At 43.2% G+C, this 22,657-nt stretch overlaps 1 non-coding gene and 7 pseudogenes across 1 annotated transcript; 7 read left to right on the top strand and 1 right to left on the bottom strand.

Annotated features, from left to right (window-relative positions):
- Positions 1–8,923: 8,923 nt before the first annotated feature.
- TRNAI-AAU (transfer RNA isoleucine (anticodon AAU)) lies at positions 8,924–8,996 on the bottom strand. The gene has a single exon. It is a non-coding gene; the product is annotated as a tRNA-Ile (tRNA).
- A 6,518-nt stretch (positions 8,997–15,514) lies between these two features.
- LOC149698631 (5S ribosomal RNA) lies at positions 15,515–15,633 on the top strand (annotated as a pseudogene).
- Positions 15,634–15,991: 358 nt separating this feature from the next.
- On the top strand, positions 15,992–16,110 carry LOC149698630 (5S ribosomal RNA; annotated as a pseudogene).
- Positions 16,111–16,245: 135 nt separating this feature from the next.
- Positions 16,246–16,348, top strand: LOC149698629 (5S ribosomal RNA; annotated as a pseudogene).
- Positions 16,349–16,470: 122 nt separating this feature from the next.
- On the top strand, positions 16,471–16,589 carry LOC149698628 (5S ribosomal RNA; annotated as a pseudogene).
- Positions 16,590–17,662: 1,073 nt separating this feature from the next.
- Positions 17,663–17,781, top strand: LOC149698627 (5S ribosomal RNA; annotated as a pseudogene).
- A 359-nt stretch (positions 17,782–18,140) lies between these two features.
- LOC149698626 (5S ribosomal RNA) lies at positions 18,141–18,259 on the top strand (annotated as a pseudogene).
- A 360-nt stretch (positions 18,260–18,619) lies between these two features.
- LOC149698625 (5S ribosomal RNA) lies at positions 18,620–18,738 on the top strand (annotated as a pseudogene).
- Positions 18,739–22,657: the final 3,919 nt, after the last annotated feature.

Genomic DNA, 22,657 nt, shown 5'->3' with positions numbered 1-22,657 from the left:
ATTGCGCCACAGAAGCCCAAAAATTAAATGTTCGTCAGGTATTGTGGAAAAACACTGACTTTTTACGTAACAATGCGTGCGTGGCGAGCGTAGCGTACGTAGCGTGGCGAGCGAAAATTTACGCCTAGTGCGGACGTACCTTTATACCTTGAAGAAAGAATTGTCGTCGGCCTCAGTGTTAAGTTCAACGGACTATACACAGCCCTTCATACTACACACGGACGCTTCCTACCTTGGATTGGAAGCAGTGCTGTCGCAGAAAATAAAGGGAAAGCGACACTTCGTCCAATTCGCTAGCCGCTCACTTAGCGACACGGAAAGAAAATATTCCACGACTGAGCGGGAATGTTTAGCTGTCGTCTGGGCAGTAGAGAAGTTCCGCCCATACATAAAGGGTCAAAATTTGAAGTTTTTACCGATCACAGTGCAATACGCTGGCTTTACCGCGCGCGAGACCCCACCGGCAAATTTGCCAGGTGGAACGCAAGGCTACAAGCTTTTGATTTCACCGTAAACCATATACCCGGCAAAGATAGTGTTGTAGCTGACGACCTCTCGCGGGTACCGGAACAAGACGAGCATACCGAAACTTCAGCGGTAGTTGAACAATTAAGGATCCTAAATAGGGTTGAACAATTAACGCGTAACTCCGACTGTGATATAGGTATTCTTAGTGCAATAACATCTAGCACCCCTCATTCTAGCCCGGTATTAGTCAAGTTTGACCGCGACGACATTATACAAGCACAGCGTAACGACAAAGAAATGAGCGCGATTTTTCAATATTTAGAAAATGATAAGTGGTGTCAGACACCTTAACCAAATGGGTGGCGATATTCCCGTTAAGGCCCGCTACTACTAAGCCTATTGAGCGTCATCTTATCGGTGACATTTTTACGCGATTTGGATTGCCCACCTGCGTAGTAAGCGACAATGGCCGACAGTTTGTTTCTCGTATTTTCAAAAAGGTTTTCGAGACGTTGCAGGTCAAACAACGCTATACGTCTTTATATTCATCTCAGGGTAACCTAACAGAAAGGTTTAATAGAATCATAGGAACTATGGTAGTATCCTATGTAGAGGATAATCACAAAGATTAGGACAAAGGCATTTCCCAGTTCGCCATGGCTATTAGGACCGCTCGTCAAGAGACGACAGGATACACCCCTGCGTTCTTGATGTTTGGTCGCGAACTGAGAACGGCCAGTAGCGTTCTGAAAGATAAAAATCCGGAAGAATATTTAGTGCCTGAGACTGAGAGTTTTTATGGTCTCAGAGTAGCTTCGGTAGTGGAGGAAGCTGTTGAAAAGGCTAAAGACCGCATTAAAATTGCTCAACAAAAGCAAAAAGCGTACTATGACCGAAGTCATCGTGATTTCGAGTTCCAGGATGGAAATTTTGTGTTACGTAAAACACATTTTTTATCCAGCGCTGCGGATGACTTTAGTAAGAAATTAGCGGATAAGTACGAAGGTCCCTTTAAAATTTCGAAAAAGTTATCAAAACTAACGTACAGGTTGGCTCACCCAAATGGCAAAGAATTGCCTGGAACATATCATGTTTCAGAGCTAAAACCGTACGTCGAAAGACAAAGGCTGGCAGTATCAGCCCTTGCGCAGGGTTACGAGGCTGACAGTACGCATTCGGGTAATGGTGACAAAATTTCGGTACCGACTAAACGGAAAAATGATAGTCACCTTACCAGTATAGGTTTAATAGGAAACAATGAAATTAAACCATTCGATAATGACGATCAGGATGATCGTGATGATCTTAGTGATAGTAGAGTACTACGACCTAGAGATCTAGTTACGCGTAGGGTTATTAAAAAGTAAATGGATTAATGTGAATTCACTTCGAAGTTAATTTAGAGCGCTCTGTAAATTTTGTGTTTTGTTCTATTCTTTTTATGTATTGTGGTTAATATGTTTAAAGACTAGAGTCTATTTTTTTAAAAAATGATTTCGTAAAGTATCATAATCTTGTTAGTCCATATAATGATTGATTATTCGTGTGGACTTTAGTTTAGGTTACAGTTAACTGGATAGCGCTGCTCTTGATCTGTTTTTAAGATGATAATTTGCTTATGTTTATTTTTGATATTATTTTGATGAACATTAATACTTTTCAAGTAAATAAGTTTTGGATTTCATTTAATCGCTATCGCTGGTGCTATGTTTTAGTAGTTTTGTTTATGATCAGTAAACGAATTTCTGTTTAGTTTTTGGTTATGCTGAACTAGCGTTTAGTTTTTGCGTTTGCTAGTACCGGAGTTGAACTTTGTCCCACCACGAGTTCATAATAACCCGAAGTACGAAACTGGTTAAAAAGCCCGTAACAACAAATTTTCGCCGTAAAGCTCAGCGGATTCATACACCGCTTAACTCCCAAAGAAATAGTTACCCCATTTTTTAGCGCCCACGCGCATTAACTTACACACATCCGGTTTAGAACTATTTTTATCTTGTGATTTTGGGAGCGAAAATGGCTCACGTCTGCTCCTGTCGGAACGGTGTAAATTAAGCCTTGGCTAAGAAGTTGGCTTTTAGTCGGGGTTTCTAGTTTTCTACAAAACATTTAAACGATCGTCAATGATGTTTTGTTGTGATATGTGTGAGTGAGAATTCCGTGGTTAAATTAAAACGATTTGGACAAATTTATTCCCAGTATCTTTAATATAAGAATTGCAACGTGTTTCTACGTCCACCATATCGCCATTTTTCTTTTCGACGGAGATCCCAGCCAACGGAAGTTTTGGAACGGAAAACCAAGGAGCATAGATACCACTACGATATACTCTAAGGTTTAGAGAGCTGCATTTCAGTTTCAAACGTTACCATTTCCATACCACTCTTGTTCAAATTTTTGTTTACCAATTCCACCCATAGATTTCATCAACCTCCCCATACGTTACCGATCCGTGGTTTCCAAATACCAACCATTCCCATTCCCGATTAAGAAACGTTATCTCATTTCCAACCATTACCGAAATCAAATATAGCAGAGAACCATTTCCATACCATTACCGATATTCAATATTATAAACTAACAACGTAATTAGTACCATTGAATGACAAACAAGGAGAACTCACCTGCAACTTCTACACTAGTCGAAGCATTCTTCTGAAATCTGCCCTATTTTTCCTTCACAAAACGAGCCACAACAAAAATATAAATTTATTTCGAATCAGGGCTCATACAAACCTGGAAAACCGGGAAAATCTGGAAAAATCAGGGAAATAAATAGTTGACAAAAACCTCAGGGAAAATTCAGGGAAATCAGGGCCGAGTAATTAAGCAAAATGTTCGTGAACATACACTCCATAGGATTAACATTACACTTTATTTTGGAGGCTCGTAACTTTGGTTTTACTAGAGATACGGGGATGTCATTTGAGTATGTTATAGTCCAATTTGTCCCCCATCCACCCTTAATAAAAGCTTACGGCTACGACAAACATGGCTCTCTCGTTTGGCTAAACCCACCCTGTCGCACTCGTTTAGCTAACCCACCCTGTCGCACTCGTTTAGCTAACCCACCCTGTCGCACTCGTTTAGCTAACCCACAATGTCGCACTTGTTTAGCTAACCCACCCAGTGACACTCGTTTAGCTAACCAACCCTGTCGCACTCGTTTAGCTAACCAACCCTGTCGCACTCGTTTAGCTAACCCACCCTGTCGCACTCGTTTAGCTAACCCACCCTGTCGCACTCGTATAGCTAACCCACCCTGTCGCACTCGTTTAGCTAACCCACCCTGTCGCACTCGTTTAGCTAACCCACCCTGTGGCACTCGTTTAGCTAACCAACCCTGTCGCACACGTTTAGCTAACCCCACCCTGTCGCACTCGTTTAGCTAACCCACCCTCTCGCACTCGTTTACCCTCTGGTTCTACAAGAGATACAGGGATGTCCTTTGAGTGTGTTATAATCCAATTTGTCCGCCCATCCAACCATACTATAAACTAAGTGCTACGACAAGCATGGGCCGAGTAATTAAGCGAAATGTTCAAAAACATGCCATAACTCTGGTTTTACTAGAGATACGGGGATGTCATTTGAGTATGTTATAGTCCAATTTGTCCCCCATCCACCCTTAATAAAAGCTTACGGCTACGACAAACATGGCTCTCTCGTTTGGCTAAACCCACCCTGTCGCACTCGTTTAGCTAACCCACCCTGTCGCACTCGTTTAGCTAACCCACCCTGTCGCACTCGTTTAGCTAACCCACCCTGTCGCACTCGTTTAGCTAACCCACCCTGTCGCACTCGTTTAGCTAACCCACTCTGTCGCACTCGTTTAGCTAACCCACCCTGTCGCACTCGTTTAGCTAACCCACCCTGTCGCACTCGTTTAGCTAACCCACCCTGTCGCACTCGTTTAGCTAACCCACCCTGTGGCACTCGTTTAGCTAACCCACCCTGTCGCACTCGTTTAGCTAACCCACCCTGTCGCACTCGATTAGCTAACCCACCCTGTCGCACTCGTTTAGCTAACCAACCCTGTCGCACTCGTTTAGCTAACCAACCCTGTCGCACTCGTTTAGCTAACCCACCCTGTCGCACTTGTTTAGCTAACCCACAATGTGGCACTCGTTTAGCTAACCAACCCTGTCGCACTCGTTTAGCTAACCCACCCTGTCGCACTCGTTTAGCTAACCCACCCTGTCGCACTCGTTTAGCTAACCCACCCTGTCGCACTCGTTTAGCTAACCCACCCTGTCGCACTCGTTTAGCTAACCCACCCTGTGGCACTCGTTTAGCTAACCAACCCTGTCGCACACGTTTAGCTAACCCCACCCTGTCGCACTCGTTTAGCTAACCCACCCTCTCGCACTCGTTTACCCTCTGGTTTTACAAGAGATACAGGGATGTCCTTTGAGTGTGTTATAATCCAATTTGTCCGCCCATCCAACCATACTATAAACTAAGTGCTACGACAAGCATGGGCCGAGTAATTAAGCGAAATGTTCAAAAACATGCCATAACTCTGGTTTTACTAGAGATACGGGGATGTCATTTGAGTATGTTATAGTCCAATTTGTCCCCCATCCACCCTTAATAAAAGCTTACGGCTACGACAAACATGGCTCTCTCGTTTGGCTAAACCCACCCTGTCGCACTCGTTTAGCTAACCCACCCTGTCGCATTCGTTTAGCTAACCCACCCTGTCGCACTCGTTTAGCTAACCTACCCTGTCGCACTCGTTTAGCTAACCCACCCTGTCGCATTCGTTTAGCTAACCCACCCTGTCGCACTCGTTTAGCTAACCCACTCTGTCGCACTCGTTTAGCTAACCCACCCTGTCGCACTCGTTTAGCTAACCCACCCTGTCGCACTCGTTTAGCTAACCCTCCCTGTCGCACACGTTTAGCTAACCCCACCCTGTCGCACTCGTTTAGCTAACCCACCCTCTCGCACTCGTTTACCCTCTGGTTCTACAAGAGATACAGGGATGTCCTTTGAGTGTGTTATAATCCAATTTGTCCGCCCATCCATCCATACTATAAACTTAGTGCTACGACAAGCATGGGCCGAGTAATTAAGCGAAATGTTCAAAAACATGCCATAACTCAGGTTCTACTAGAGATACGGGGATGTCCTTTGAGTAGGTTATAGTCCAATATGTTCCACATCCAATAGGTATTGTGGAAAAACTTTGACTTTTTACGTCACGTCTGAGACTCCACAAAACCGCTCCGGGATGGGCTCGAACCACCAACCTTTCGGTTAACAGCCGAATGCGCTAACCATTGCGCCATGGAAGCTTAGAATTTAAAATGTTGTCAGGTATTGTGGAAAAACTTTTACTTTTCACGTCACATCTGAGACCTCACAACACCGCTCCCGGATGGGCTCGAACCACCAACCTTTCGGTTAACAGCCGAACGCACTAAGCATTGCGCCACGGAAGCTTAGAATTTAAAATGTTGTCAGGTATTGTGGAAAAACTTTGACTTTTTACGTTACATTTGAGATCTCACAACACCGCTCCCGGGTGGGCTCGAACGATTAACCTTTCGGTTAACAGCCGACCGCGCTAATCATTGAGCCACGGAAGCTCAGAAATTATAGGGTTGTCAGGTATTGTGGAAAAACTTTGACTTTTTACGTCACATCTGAGACCACACAACACCGCTCCCGGATGGGCTCGAACCACCAACCTTTCGGTTAACAGCCGAACACACTAAGCATTGCATTAAGGAAAATTAGAATTTAAAATGTTGTCATGTATTGTGGAAAACTTATGACTTTGTACGCTACATCTGAGACGCTGAACGCGCTAACCATTGCGCCACGGAGGCCCAAAAATTAAATGTTCGTCAGGTATTGTGGAAAAACTCTGACTTTTTACGTTACATCTGATACCTCACAACACCGCTCCCAGGTGGGCTCGAACCACCAAACTTTTGAATAACAGCTGAGCGCGCTAACCATTGCCACACGGAAGCCCAAAAATGATATGGTCGTCAGGTATTGTGGGAAAACTTTGACTTTTTACGTCACATCAGAGACCTCACAACACCGCTTCCGGATGGTTTCGTACCACCAACCTTTCGGTTAACAGCCGAACGCGCTAACCATTGCGCCACGGAAGCCCAAAAATTAAATGGTCGTCAGGTATTGTGGAAAAACTTTGGCTTTTTATGTTACATTTGAGATCCCAAAACACCGCTCCCGGGTGGGCTCGAACCACCAACCTATTGGTTTACAGCCGAACGCGCAAACCATTGAGCCACGGAAACTCAGAAATTAAATGTTTTTCAGGTATTGTGGAAAACTTATGACTTTTCACGCTACATCTGAGACCCCACAACACCTCTCCCGGGTGGGCTCGAACCACCAACCTTTCGGTTAACAGCCGAATGCGCTAACCATTGCGCCATGGAAGCTTAGAATTTAAAATGTTGTCAGGTATTGTGGAAAAACTTTTACTTTTTACGTTACATTTGAGATCTCACAACACCGCTCCCGGGTGGGCTCGAACGACCAACCTTTCGGTTAACAGCCGACCGCGCTAATCATTGAGCCACGGAAGCTCAGAAATTATAGGGTTGTCAGGTATTGTGGAAAAACTTTGACTTTTTACGTCACATCTGAGACCACACAACACCGCTCCAAGAAGGGCTCGAACCACCAACCTTTCGGTTAACAGCCGAACACACTAAGCATTGCATTAAGGAAAATTAGAATTTAAAATGTTGTCATGTATTGTGGAAAACTTATGACTTTGTACGCTACATCTGAGACGCTGAACGCGCTAACCATTGCGCCACGGAAGCCCAAAAATTAAATGTTCGTCAGGTATTGTGGAAAAACTCTGACTTTTTACGTTACATCTGATACCTCACAACACCGCTCCCAGGTGGGCTCGAACCACCAAACTTTTGAATAACAGCTGAGCGCGCTAACCATTGCCACACGGAAGCCCAAAAATGATATGGTCGTCAGGTATTGTGGGAAAACTTTGACTTTTTACGTCACATCAGAGACCTCACAACACCGCTTCCGGATGGTTTCGTACCACCAACCTTTCGGTTAACAGCCGAACGCGCTAACCATTGCGCCACGGAAGCCCAAAAATTAAATGGTCGTCAGGTATTGTGGAAAAACTTTGGCTTTTTATGTTACATTTGAGATCCCAAAACACCGCTCCCGGGTGGGCTCGAACCACCAACCTATTGGTTTACAGCCGAACGCGCAAACCATTGAGCCACGGAAACTCAGAAATTAAATGTTTTTCAGGTATTGTGGAAAACTTATGACTTTTCACGCTACATCTGAGACCCCACAACACCTCTCCCGGGTGGGCTCGAACCACCAACCTTTCGGTTAACAGCCGAATGCGCTAACCATTGCGCCATGGAAGCTTAGAATTTAAAATGTTGTCAGGTATTGTGGAAAAACTTTTACTTTTTACGTTACATTTGAGATCTCACAACACCGCTCCCGGGTGGGCTCGAACGACCAACCTTTCGGTTAACAGCCGACCGCGCTAATCATTGAGCCACGGAAGCTCAGAAATTATAGGGTTGTCAGGTATTGTGGAAAAACTTTGACTTTTTACGTCACATCTGAGACCACACAACACCGCTCCAAGAAGGGCTCGAACCACCAACCTTTCGGTTAACAGCCGAACACACTAAGCATTGCATTAAGGAAAATTAGAATTTAAAATGTTGTCATGTATTGTGGAAAACTTATGACTTTGTACGCTACATCTGAGACGCTGAACGCGCTAACCATTGCGCCACGGAAGCCCAAAAATTAAATGTTCGTCAGGTATTGTGGAAAAACTCTGACTTTTTACGTTACATCTGATACCTCACAACACCGCTCCCAGGTGGGCTCGAACCACCAACCTTTTGAATAACAGCTGAGCGCGCTAACCATTGCCACACGGAAGCCCAAAAATGATATGGTCGTCAGGTATTGTGGGAAAACTTTGACTTTTTACGTCACATCAGAGACCTCACAACACCGCTCCCGGATGGTTTCGTACCACCAACGTTTCGGTTAACAGCCGAACGCGCTAACCATTGCGCCACGGAAGCCCAAAAATTAAATGGTCGTCAGGTATTGTGGAAAAACTTTGGCTTTTTATGTTACATTTGAGATCCCAAAACACCGCTCCCGGGTGGGCTCGAACCACCAACCTATTGGTCAACAGCCGAACGCGCAAACCATTGAGCCACGGAAACTCAGAAATTAAATGTTTTTCAGGTATTGTGGAAAAGTTATGACTTTTCACGCTACATCTGAGACCCCACAACACCTCTCCCGGGTGGGCCCGAACCACCAACCTATTGGTCAACAGCCGAACGCGCCAACCATTGAGCCACGGAAACTCAGAAATTAAATAGTTGTTAGGTATTGTGGAAAAGTTATGACTTTTCACGCTACATCTGAGACCCCACAACACCTCTCCCGGGTGAGCTCGAACCACCAACCTTTCGGTTATTAACTGAACGCGCTAACCATTGCGCCACGGAAGCCCAAAAATTAAATGTTCGTGAGGTATTGTGGAAAAACTCTGACTTTTTACGTTACATCTGATGCCTCACAACACCGCTCCCAGGTGGGCTCGAACCACCAACCTTTTGAATAACAGCTGAGCGCGCTAACCATTGCCACACGGAAGCCCAAAAATGATATGGTCGTCAGGTATTGTGGAAAAACTTTGACTTTTTACGTCACATCAGAGACCTCACAACACCGCTCCCGGGTGGGCACGAACGACCAACCTTTCGGTTAACAGCCGAACGCGCTAACCATTGAGCCACGGAAGCTCAGAAATTAAATGGTTGTCAGGTATTGTGGAAAAACTTTGACTTTTTACGTCACATCTGAGACCTCACAACACCGCTCCCGGGTGGGCCCGAACCACCAACCTTTCGGTTAACAGATGAACGCGATAACCGTTGCGTAACGGAAGCCCAAAAATTATATCGTCGTCAGGTATTGTGGAAAAACTTTGACTTTTTACGTCACATCTGAGACCTCAACACCGCTCCCAGATGGGCTCGAACCACCAACCTTTCAGTTAACAGCCGAACGCGCTAACCATTGAGCCAAGGAAGCTCAGAAATTCAATGGTTGTCAGGTATTGTGGAAAAACTTTGGATTTACGTCACATCTGAGAACTCACAACACCGCTCCCGTATGGGCTCGAACCACCAACCTTTCGGTTAACAGCCGAACTCGCTAACCATTGCGCCATGGAAGCTTAAAATTTAAAATGTTGTCAGGTATTGTAGAAAAACTTTGGCTTTTTACGTTCCTTCTGAGATCTCACAACACCGCTCCCGGGTGGGCCCGAACCACCAACCTTTCGGTTAACAGATGAACGCGATAACCGTTGCGCAACGGAAGCCCAAAAATTATATCGTCGTCAGGTATTGTGGAAAAACTTTGACTTTTTACGTCACATCTGAGACCTCACAACACCGCTCCCGGATGGGCTCGAACCACCAACCTTTCAGTTAACAGCCGAACGCGCTAACCATTGGGCCACGGAAGCTCAGAAATTCAATGGTTGTCAGGTATTGTGGAAAAACTTTGTCTTTTTACGTCATATCTGAGACCTCACAACACCGCTCCCGTATGGGCTCGAACCACCAACCTTTCGTTTAACAGCCGAACGCGCTAACCATTGCGCCACGGAAGCCCAAAAATTAAATGGCCGTCAGGTAATGTGGAAAAACTTTGACTTTTTACGTCACATATACGTCCACAATACATGACAACATTTTAAATTCTAATTTTCCGTGGCGCAATGCTTAGTGCTTTCGGCTGTTAACCGAAAGGTTGGTGGTTCGAGCCCATCCGGGAGCGGTGTTGTGAGGTCTCAGATGTGACTTAAAAAGTCAAAGTTTTCCCACCATACCTGAAAACCATTTAATTTCTGAGCTTCCGTGGCTCAATGGTTAGCGCGTTCGGCTGTTAACCGAAAGGTTGGTCGTTCGAGCCCACCCGGGAGCGGTGTTGTGAGATATCAAATGTAACGTAAAAAGTCAAAGTTTTTCCACAATACCTGACAACGTTATAAATTCTAAGCTTCCGTGGCGCAATGCTTAGTGCGTTCGGCTGTTAACCGAAAGGTTGGTGGTTCGAGCCCATCCGGGAGCGGTGTTGTGAGGTCTCAGATGTGACGTAAAAAGTCAAAGTTTTTCCACAATACCTGACAACCATTGAATTTCGGAACTTCCGTGGCTCAATGGTTAGCGCGTTCGGCTGTCAACTGAAAGGTTGGAGGTTCGAGCCCATCCGGGAGCGGTGTTGTGAGGTCTCAGATGTGACGTAAAAAGTCAAAGTTTTTCCACAATACCTGAAAACCATTTAATTTTTGGGCTTCCGTTGCGCAACGGTTATCGCGTTCATCTTTTAACCGAAAGGTTGGTGGTTCGGGCCACCCGGGAGCGGTGTTGTGAGATCTCAGAAGGAACGTAAAAAGCCAAAGTTTTTCCACAATACCTGACAACATTTTAAATTCTAAGCTTCCATGGCGCAATGCTTAGTGCGTTCGGCTGTTAACCGAAAGGTCGGTGGTTCGAGCCCACCCGGGAGCGGTGTTGTGAGGCCTCAGATGTGACGTAAAAAGTCAAAGTTTTCCCACAATACCTGACGAACATTTATTTTTTGGGCTTCCGTGGCGCAATGGTTAGCGCGTTCGGCTGTTAACCGAAAGGTTGGTCGTTCGAGCCCACCCGGGAGCGGTGTTGTGAGATATCAAATGTAACGTAAAAAGTCAAAGTTTTTCCACAATACCTGACGACGATATAATTTTTGGGCTTCCGTTGCGCAACGGTTATCGCGTTCATCTGTTAACCGAAAGGTTGGTGGTTCGGGCCCACCCGGGAGCGGTGTTGTGAGATCTCAGATGTAGCGTAAAAAGTCATAAGTTTTCCACAATACATGAAAACATTTTAAATTCTAATTTTCCGTGGCGCAATGCTTAGTGCGTTCGGCTGTTAACCGAATGGTTGGTGGTTCGAGCCCACCCGGGAGCGGTGTTGTGAGGCCTCAGATGTGACGTAAAAAGTCAAAGTTTTCCCACAATACCTGACGAACATTTATTTTTTGGGCTTCCGTGGCGCAATGGTTAGCGCGTTCGGCTGTTAACCGAAAGGTTGGTCGTTCGAGCCCACCCGGGAGCGGTGTTGTGAGATATCAAATGTAACGTAAAAAGTCAGTTTTTCCACAATACCTGACGACGATATTCTAGAGGGCCGGTAGGCCCTTCTAGATAAGAACCCACACCCTCCCGTAATGTTAAAGAAATAATTCACAGATTTTAGGCTTAGCGTCCCATAGAAAAAGTATGGGATTTTTGGTGGTCCACTCCATCGAATAACTCAGAATCTACTGCGAAGTTAAGGTTCGGAACACTTTTGAATTATTAAGCATTTATAGAATGTTGAACTTCTGAAGTTTGATTAAGAACAATTAAGTCTAAGTATTTTATTTTAATTAATTTATAAATCATGGTAAAACCGTTACATATATTACACTGTTTGCATAGCATTTTGTTCAGCCTTTATCGGGTTTGTGGCGCATAGGATAACGCGTCTGCCTCTGGAGCAGAAGATTGCAGGTTCGAGTCCTGGCAAGATCGGTGTTTATTTTTACAGATCTTTTATTCAACATAAATGAAATAATCCTATAAATACTATGCTTGGATAATTTTATTGTTATGAAGTACGGGCTTGTGGCGTAATGGATAACGCGTTTGCATTCGAAGCAAAACATTGCAGGTTCGAGTCTTGGAAAGCTCGTTGTCTATTTTTGATGAAGAATCTTAGGAAATTCTTAAATAACAAACTTTCAATGAAATGTGCGCGTGCTGGCGCGTGGTTTAGAAATAACTTTTTTTTTTAAATCTATACAAAAAGGTCAACTAAACTTAATTGAGTCACCAACCGCCTTTTTATATGAAATAAGTTACCACCCGCCTATCTATGGTGAATTAATTTACACTCCCCTGCCAAATAATTTAAAATTTTAATCTTTCCCATAAAATAATGAGAGGCACTTGGAGTGAGCCAATATGCTCACGAACATCTTACTGGAACATCGAATTAATGAAGTTTGACAAGCATATTATTATTTTTATAATGGATTAATACAAATTAAGGCTGAAGGAACAGATATTATATAAAAAAGACTTGGTTTGCCCAAGCCTTAAAAACAAAACGATAAGAGTTTTTCCAGTTGTCTGAAGCGCGGATATTATTTTTTTTCTATTGAATTTTAAGGACAATCCGTATTTTACTACTCTTTAGAATTTAATTCAATCGCCTGATTTTACTGCTAATGGATTAGTTTCCTATAAATTAATTGAAATAAAAAATTACTTATCTCAGATTTTTCAACAACAATTCCATTTTCCTGATACTTTTTATCATGCATTTATTATTTTGAGGGATATCGTGTAAATTTAATCAAATTGACTCTTTTTTTTAAATTTCCGAGAATTTTCCTTTCAAAAGGTTTTAAACACATCAAGTTTTCATAATGTTGTCAACTAAATAGCAACTCAACCAACACTTCTAAAATCTTCCCCACAAGTACTGATATACACAGTTCAATAATTGTGACTGTGCTGAAAGAGGAAACGAACCCCTTTATCAAATATAAGAAAGGTGATAACAGCCCCCTTTTGTATTCGAAAAGACCGCATATAATACATTATTAATGAGAGTATTATTTGAAAATTAAAGTACGTTCTTCATTGAAAAGAGAAAATTTCATGATAAAATGTTTCCGGAAAATGGAATTGTTGTTGAAAAATCTGAGATAAGTAATTTTTTATTTCAATTAATTTATAGGAAACTAATCCATTAGCAGTAAAATCAGGCGATTGAATTAAATTCTAAAGAGTAGTAAAATACGGATTGTCCTTAAAATTCAATAGAAAAAAAATAATATCCGCGCTTCAGACAACTGGAAAAACTCTTATCGTTTTGTTTTTAAGGCTTGGGCAAACCAAGTCTTTTTTATATAATAATTTTTGGGCTTCCGTTGCGCAACGGTTATCGCGTTCATCTGTTAACCGAAAGGTTGGTGGTTCGGGCCCACCCGGGAGCGGTGTTGTGAGATCTCAGATGTAGCGTAAAAAGTCATAAGTTTTCCACAATACATGAAAACATTTTAAATTCTAATTTTCCGTGGCGCAATGCTTAGTGCGTTCGGCTGTTAACCGAATGGTTGGTGGTTCGAGCCCACCCGGGAGCGGTGTTATGAGATATCAAATGTAACGTAAAAAGTCAAAGTTTTTCCACAATACCTGACAACATTTTAAATTCTAAGCTTTCATGGCGCAATGCTTAGTGCGTTCGGCTGTTAACCGAAAGGTCGGTGGTTCGAACCCACCCGGGAGCGGTGTTGTGAGGCCTCAGATGTGACGTAAAAAGTCAAAGTTTTCCCACAATACCTGACGAACATTTATTTTTTGGGCTTCCGTGGCGCAATGGTTAGCGCATTCGGCTGTTAACCGAAAGGTTGGTGGTTCCAGCCCACCCGGGAGAGGTGTTGTGGGGTCTAAGATGTAGCGTAAAAAGTCATAAGTTTTCCACAAGACCTGACAACCATTTAATTTCTGAGCTTCTGTGGCTCAATGGTTAGCGCGTTCGGCTGTTAATCGAAAGGTTGGTGGTTCGAGCCCACCTGGGAGCGGTGTTGTGAGGTCTCAAATGTAACTTCAAAAGACGAAGTTTTTCAACAATACCTGACGACATTTAATTTTTAGGCTTCCGTGGCGCAATGGCTAGCACGTTCATCTGTTAACCGAAAGGTTGGTGGTTCAAGCCCACCCGTGAGCGGTGTTGTGAAGTCTCATATGTAACGTAAAAAGTCAGAGTCTTTCCACAATACCTGACGAACATTTAATTTTTGGGCTTCCGTGGCGCAATGGTTAGCGCGTTCAGCGATTTCTACGCTGAATACACCGTTTCTCGTCCGATTACCGAAGTTAAGCAGCGTCGAGCGCAGTCAGTACTTGGGAGGGAGACCACTTAGGAACACTGCGTGCCGTTAGCTTTTTCACTTTTTTTTTCTCTTTTAAATTCCAATAGATATGAAAAAAGCCATATCACGCTGAAAACCCCGGTTCTCGTCCGATCACCGAAGTTAAGCAGCGTCGAGCGCAGTCAGTGCTTGGGAACAGTGCGTGCCGTTGGCTTTTTCTTTTGTTTCCTCTTTTAAATTCCACCAGATATGAAAAAACCAAACATATCTTCTTTTTGTTATTGTTTTATAAAGATGAAGGTTAATTAAATTCAAATTAACTAGCACTCTCGGCAACGGCCATATAACTCTGAATACACCGTTTCTCGTCCGATCACCGAAGTTGAGCAGCGTCGAGTGCAGTCAGTACTTGGGAGGGACACCACTTAGGAGCATTGTGTTCCTTTGGTTTTTGACTTTTCTTTCCTCTTTTAAATTCCAATAGATATGAAAAAAGCAAACATATTATCTTTTTGTTATTGTTTTAAAAAGATGAAGGTTAATTTGTTTCACTTAATTTAAATTCGAATTATTAACTAGCACTCTCGGCAACGGCCATATCATGCTAAAAACACCGGTTCTCGTCCGATCACCGAAGTTAAGCAGCGTCGAGCGCAGTCAGTGCTTGGGAACAGTGCGTGCCGTTGGCTTTTTCTTTTGTTTCCTCTTTTAAATTCCACCAGATATGAAAAAACCAAACATATCTTCATTTTGTTATTGTTTAAAAAGATGAAGGTTAATTTGTCTCACTTAATTTAAATACGAATTATTAACTAGCACTCTTGGCAACGGCCATATCACACTGAAAACACCGTTTCTCGTCCGATCACCATAGTTAAGCAGCGTCGAGCGCAGTCAGTACTTGGTAACACAGCGTGCCGTTGGCTTTTTCCATTTTTTTTCCTCTTTAAAATTCCACCAGATATGAAAAAAGCAAACATATCTTCTTTTTGTTTTAGTTTTATAAAGATGAAGGTTAAATAAATTCAAATTATTAACTAGCACTCTCGGCAACGGCCATATCACGCAGAATACACCGTTTCTCGACCGATCACCGAAGTTAAGCAGCGTCGGGCGCAGTCAGTACTTGGGAGGGAGACCACTTAGGAACACTGCGTGCCGTTAGGTTTTTCACTTTTTTTCTCTTTTAAATTCCAATAGATATGAAAAAAGCAAACATATTTTTTTTTGTTATTGTTTTAAAAAGATGAAGGTTAATTTGTCTCACTTAATTTAAATTCGAATTATTAACTAGCACTCTTGGCAACAGCCATATCACACTGAAAACACCGTTTCTCGTCCGATCACCATAGTTAAGCAGCGTCGAGCGCAGTCAGTACTTGGTAACACAGCGTGCCGTAGGCTTTTTCCTTTTTGTTTCCTCTTTCAAATTCCACCAGATATGAAAAAAGCAAACATATCTTCTTTTTGTTATTGTTTTATAAAGATGAAGGTTAAAAAATTCAAATTATTAACTAGCACTCTCGGCAACGGCCATATCACGCTGAATACACCGTTTCTAGTCCGATCACCGAAGTTAAGCAGCGTCGGGCGCAGTCAGTACTTGGGAGGGAGACCACTTAGGAACACTGCGTTCCGTTAGCTTTTTCACTTTTTTTGTCTTTTAAATTCCAATAGATATGAAAAAAGCAAACATATTTTCTTTTTGTTATTGTTTTAAAAAGATGATGGTTAATTTGTCTCACTTAATTTAAATTCGAATTATTAACTAGCACTCTCGGCAACGGCCATATCACTCTGAAAACACCGGTTCTCGTCCGATCACCGAAGTTAAGCAGCGTCGAGCGCAGTCGGTACTTGGGAACACTGCGTGCCGTTGGCTTTTTCCTTTTTGTTTCCTCTTTTAAATTCCACCAGATATGAAAAAACCAAACATATCATCTTTTTGTTATTGTTTTATAAAGATGAAGGTTAAATAAATTCAAATTATTAACTAGCACTCTCGGCAACGGCCATATCACGCTGAATACACCGTTTCTCGTCCGATCACCGAAGTTAAGCAGCGTCGGGCGCAGTCAGTACTTGGGAGGGAGACCACTTAGGAACACTGCGTGCCGTTAGCTTTTTCACTTTTTTTTCTCTTTTAAATTCCAATAGATATGAAAAAGCAAACATATTTTCTTTTTGTTATTGTTTTAAAAAGATGAAGGTTAATTTGTCTCACTTAATTTAAATTCGAATTATTAACTAGCACTCTTGGCAACAGCCATATCACACTGAAAACACCGTTTCTCGTCCGATCACCATAGTTAAGCAGCGTCGAGCGCAGTCAGTACTTGGTAACACAGCGTGCCGTTGGCTTTTTCCTTTTTGTTTCCTCTTTAAAATTCCACCAGATATGAAAAAAGCAAACATATCTTCTTTTTGTTATTGTTTTATAAAGATGAAGGTTAATTAAATTCAAATTAACTAGCACTCTCGGCAACGGCCATATAACTCTGAATACACCGTTTCTCGTCCGATCACCGAAGTTGAGCAGCGTCGAGTGCAGGCAGTACTTGGGAGGGAGATCACTTAGGAGCACTGTGTTCCTTTGGTTTTTGACTTTTTTTTCCTCTTTTAAATTCCAATAGATATGAAAAAAGCAAACATATTATCTTTTTGTTATTGTTTTAAAAAGATGAAGGTTAATTTGTTTCACTTAATTTAAATTCGAATTATTAACTAGCACTCTCGGCAACGGCCATATCATGCTAAAAACACCGGTTCTCGTCTGATCACCGAAGTTAAGCAGCGTCGAGCGCAGTCAGTGCTTGGGAACAGTGCGTGCCGTTGGCTTTTTCTTTTGTTTCCTTTTTAAATTCCACCAGATATGAAAAAACCAAACATATCTTCATTTTGTTATTGTTTAAAAAGATGAAGGTTAATTTGTCTCACTTAATTTAAATTCGAATTATTAACTAGCACTCTTGGCAACGGCCATATCACACTGAAAACACCGTTTCTCGTCCGATCACCATAGTTAAGCAGCGTCGAGCGCAGTCAGTACTTGGTAACACAGCGTGCCGTTGGCTTTTTCCATTTTTTTTCCTCTTTAAAATTCCACCAGATATGAAAAAAGCAAACATATCTTCTTTTTGTTTTAGTTTTATAAAGATGAAGGTTAAATAAATTCAAATTATTAACTAGCACTCTTGGCAACGGCCATATCACGCAGAATACACCGTTTCTCGACCGATCACCGAAGTTAAGCAGCGTCGGGCGCAGTCAGTACTTGGGAGGGAGACCACTTAGGAACACTGCGTGCCGTTAGGTTTTTCACTTTTTTTCTCTTTTAAATTCCAATAGATATGAAAAAACCAAACATATCTTCATTTTGTTATTGTTTAAAAAGATGAAGGTTAATTTGTCTCACTTAATTTAAATTCGAATTATTAACTAGCACTCTTGGCAACGGCCATATCACACTGAAAACCCCGTTTCTCGTCCGATCACCATAGTTAAGCAGCGTCGAGCGCAGTCAGTACTTGGTAACACAGCGTGCCGTTGGCTTTTTCCATTTTTCCTCCTCTATAAAATTCCACCAGATATGAAAAAAGCAAACATATCTTCTTTTTGTTTTAGTTTTATAAAGATGAAGGTTAAATAAATTCAAATTATTAACTAGCACTCTCGGCAACGGCCATATCACGCAGAATACACCGTTTCTCGACCGATCACCGAAGTTAAGCAGCGTCGGGCGCAGTCAGTACTTGGGAGGGAGACCACTTAGGAACACTGCGTGCCGTTAGGTTTTTCACTTTTTTTCTCTTTTAAATTCCAATAGATATGAAAAAAGCAAACATATTTTTTTTTTGTTATTGTTTTAAAAAGATGAAGGTTAATTTGTCTCACTTAATTTAAATTCGAATTATTAACTAGCACTCTTGGCAACAGCCATATCACACTGAAAACACCGTTTCTCGTCCGATCACCATAGTTAAGCAGCGTCGAGCGCAGTCAGTACTTGGGAACACTGCGTGCCGTTGGCTTTTTCCTTTTTGTTTCCTCTTTTAAATTCCACCAGATATGAAAAAACCAAACATATCATCTTTTTGTTATTGTTTTATAAAGATGAAGGTTAATTAAATTCAAATTATTATCTAGCACTCTCGGCAACGGCCATATCACGCTGAAAACACCGGTTCTCGTCCGATCACAGAAGTTTAGCAGCGTCGAGCGCAGTCAGTACTTGGGAGGGTGACCACTTAGGAACACTGCGTGCCGTTGGCATTATCACTTTTTTTTCCTCTTTTAAATTCCAATAGATATGAAAAAAGCAAACATATTTTCTTTTTGTTAATGTTTTAAAAGATGAAGGTTAATTTGTCTCACTTAATTTAAATTCGAATTATTAACTAGCACTCTCGGCAACGGCCATATCACTCTGAAAACACCGGTTCTCGTCCGATCACCGAAGTTAAGCAGCGTCGAGCGCAGTCAGTACTTGGGAGGTCTCTGATGTGACGTAAAAAGTCAAAGTTTTTCCACAATACCTGACGACCATATCATTTTTGAGCTTCCGTGGCGCAATGGTTTGCGCGTTCAGCTGTTATTCAAAAGGTTGGTGGTTCGAGTACACCTGGGAACCGTGTTGTGAGGTCTCAAATGTAACGTAAAAAGTCAAAGCTTTTCCACAATATGTGACAACCATTTAATTTCTGAGCTTCCGTGGCGCAATGTTTAGCGCGTTCAGCTGTTAACCGAAAGGTTGGTGTTTCGAGCCCACCCGGGAGAGATGTTGTGGGGTCTCAGATGTAGCGTGAAAAGTCATAACTTTTCCACAATACCTGAAAAACATTTAATTTCTGAGTTTCCGTGGCTCAATGGTTGGCGCGTTCGGCTGTTGACCAATAGGTTGGTGGTTCGAGCCCACCCGCGAGAGGCGTTGTGGGGTCTCAGATGTAGCGTGAAAAGTCATAACTTTTCCACAATACCTGAAAAACATTTAATTTCTGAGTTTCCGTGGCTCAATGGTTTGCGCGTTCGGCTGTAAACCAATAGGTTGGTGGTTCGAGCCCACCCGGGAGCGGTGTTTTGGGATCTCAAATGTAACATAAAAAGCCAAAGTTTTTCCACAATACCTGAAAAACATTTAATTTCTGAGTTTCCGTGGCTCAATGGTTAGCGCGTTCGTCTGTTAACCAATAGGTTGGTGGTTCGAGCCCACCCGCGAGAGGTGTTGTGGGGTCTCAGATGTAGCGTGAAAAGTCATAACTTTTCCACAATACCTGAAAAACATTTAATTTCTGAGTTTCCGTGGCTCAATGGTTGGCGCGTTCGGCTGTTGACCAATAGGTTGGTGGTTCGAGCCCACCCGCGAGAGGTGTTGTGGGGTCTCAGATGTACCGTGAAAAGTCATAACTTTTCCACAATACCTGAAAAACATTTAATTTCTGAGTTTCCGTGGCTCAATGGTTTGCGCGTTCGGCTGTTGACCAATAGGTTGGTGGTTCGAGCCCACCCGCGAGAGGTGTTGTGGGGTCTCAGATGTAGCGTGAAAAGTCATAACTTTTCCACAATACCTGAAAAACATTTAATTTCTGAGTTTCCGTGGCTCAATGGTTTGCGCGTTCGGCTGTAAACCAATAGGTTGGTGGTTCGAGCCCACCCGGGAGCGGTGTTTTGGGATCTCAAATGTAACATAAAAAGCCAAAGTTTTTCCACAATACCTGAAAAACATTTAATTTCTGAGTTTCCGTGGCTCAATGGTTAGCGCGTTCGTCTGTTAACCAATAGGTTGGTGGTTCGAGCCCACCCGGGAGAGGTGTTGTGGGGTCTCAGATGTACCGTGAAAAGTCATAACTTTTCCACAATACCTGAAAAACATTTGATTTCTGAGTTTCCGTGGCTCAATGGTTAGCGCGTTCGGCTGTTAACCAATAGGTTGGTGGTTCGAGCCCACCCGGGAGAGGTGTTGTGGGGTCTCAGATGTAGCGTGAAAAGTCATAACTTTTCCACAATACCTGAAAAACATTTAATTTCTGAGTTTCCGTGGCTCAATGGTTTGCGCGTTCGGCTGTTGACCAATAGGTTGGTGGTTCGAGCCCACCCGCGAGAGGTGTTGTGGGGTCTCAGATGTAGCGTGAAAAGTCATAACTTTTCCACAATACCTGAAAAACATTTAATTTCTGAGTTTCCGTGGCTCAATGGTTTGCGCGTTCGGCTGTAAACCAATAGGTTGGTGGTTCGAGCCCACCCGGGAGCGGTGTTTTGGGATCTCAAATGTAACATAAAAAGCCAAAGTTTTTCCACAATACCTGAAAAACATTTAATTTCTGAGTTTCCGTGGCTCAATGGTTAGCGCGTTCGTCTGTTAACCAATAGGTTGGTGGTTCGAGCCCACCCGGGAGAGGTGTTGTGGGGTCTCAGATGTACCGTGAAAAGTCATAACTTTTCCACAATACCTGAAAAACATTTGATTTCTGAGTTTCCGTGGCTCAATGGTTAGCGCGTTCGGCTGTTAACCAATAGGTTGGTGGTTCGAGCCCACCCGGGAGAGGTGTTGTGGGGTCTCAGATGTAGCGTGAAAAGTCATAACTTTTCCACAATACCTGAAAAACATTTAATTTCTGAGTTTCCGTGGCTCAATGGTTTGCGCGTTCGGCTGTAAACCAATAGGTTGGTGGTTCGAGCCCACCCGGGAGCGGTGTTTTGGGATCTCAAATGTAACATAAAAAGCCAAAGTTTTTCCACAATACCTGACGACCATTTAATTTTTGGGCTTCCGTGGCGCAATGGTTAGCGCGTTCGGCTGTTAACCGAAAGGTTGGTGGTACGAAACCATCCGGGAGCGGTGTTGTGAGGTCTCTGATGTGACGTAAAAAGTCAAAGTTTTTCCACAATACCTGACGACCATATCATTTTTGGGCTTCCGTGTGGCAATGGTTAGCGCAGTCAGCTCTTATTCAAAAGGTTGGTGGTTCGAGCCCACCTGGGAGCGGTGTTGTGAGGTATCAGATGTAACGTAAAAAGTCAGAGTTTTTCCACAATACCTGACGACCATTTAATTTTTGGGCTTCCGTGGCGCAATGGTTAGCGCGTTCAGCTGTTAACCGAAAGGTTGGTGGTTCGAGCCCACCCGGGATAGGTGTTGTGGGGTCTCAGATCTACCGTGAAAAGTCATAACTTTTCCACAATACCTGAAAAACATTTAATTTCTGAGTTTCCGTGGCTCAATGGTTAGCGCGTTCGTCTGTTAACCAATAGGTTGGTGGTTCGAGCCCACCCGGGAGAGGTGTTGTGGGGTCTCAGATGTACCGTGAAAAGTCATAACTTTTCCACAATACCTGAAAAACATTTTTTTGAGTTTCCGTGGCTCAATGGTTAGCGCGTTCGGCTGTTAACCAATAGGTTGGTGGTTCGAGCCCACCCGGGAGCGGTGTTGTGAGGGCTCTGATGTGACGTAAAAAGTCAAAGTTTTTCCACAATACCTGACGACCATATCATTTTTGGGCTTCCGTGGCGCAATGGTTAGCGCGCTCAGCTGTTATTCAAAAGGTTGGTGGTTCGAGCCCACCTGGGAGCGGTGTTGTGAGGTCTCAGATGTAACGTAAAAGGTCAGAGTTTTTCCACAATACCTGACGAACATTTAATTTTTGGGCTTCCGTGGCGCAATGGTTAGCGCGTGGGCTCGAACCACCAACCTATTGGATAACAGCCGAACGCGCTAACCATTGAGCTACGGAAGCTCAGAAATTAAATGGTTGTCAGGTATTGTGGAAAAGTTATGACTGTTCACGCTACATCTGAGACCCCACAACATCTCTCCCGGGTGGGCTCGAAACACCAACCTTTCGGTTAACAGCTGAACGCGCTAACCATTGCGCCACGGAAGCTCAGAAATTAAATGGTTGTCACGTATTGTGGAAAAGTTTTGACTTTTTACGCTACATCTGAGACCCCACAACACCTCTCCCGGGTGGGCTCGAACCACCAACCTATTGGTCAACAGCCGAACACGCCAACCATTGAGCCACGGAAGCTCAGAAAATAAATAGTTGTTAGGTAATGTGGAAAAGTTATGACTTTTCACGCTACATCTGAGACCCCACAACACCTCTCCCGGGTGGGCTCGAACCACCACCCTATTGGTTAACAGACGAACGCGCTAACCATTGCGCCACGGAAGCTCAGAAATTAAAAGGTTGTC

Source organism: Phalangium opilio, unplaced genomic scaffold, assembly GCF_054372755.1.
Source record: "Phalangium opilio isolate 3A_F unplaced genomic scaffold, DU_Popi_V2 ptg000019l_1, whole genome shotgun sequence".
In the NCBI taxonomy this organism is placed as follows: Eukaryota; Metazoa; Arthropoda; class Arachnida; order Opiliones; family Phalangiidae; genus Phalangium; species Phalangium opilio.
Note: the sequence above shows the minus strand (reverse complement) of the source record. Positions and strands in the feature narration are given on the sequence as shown.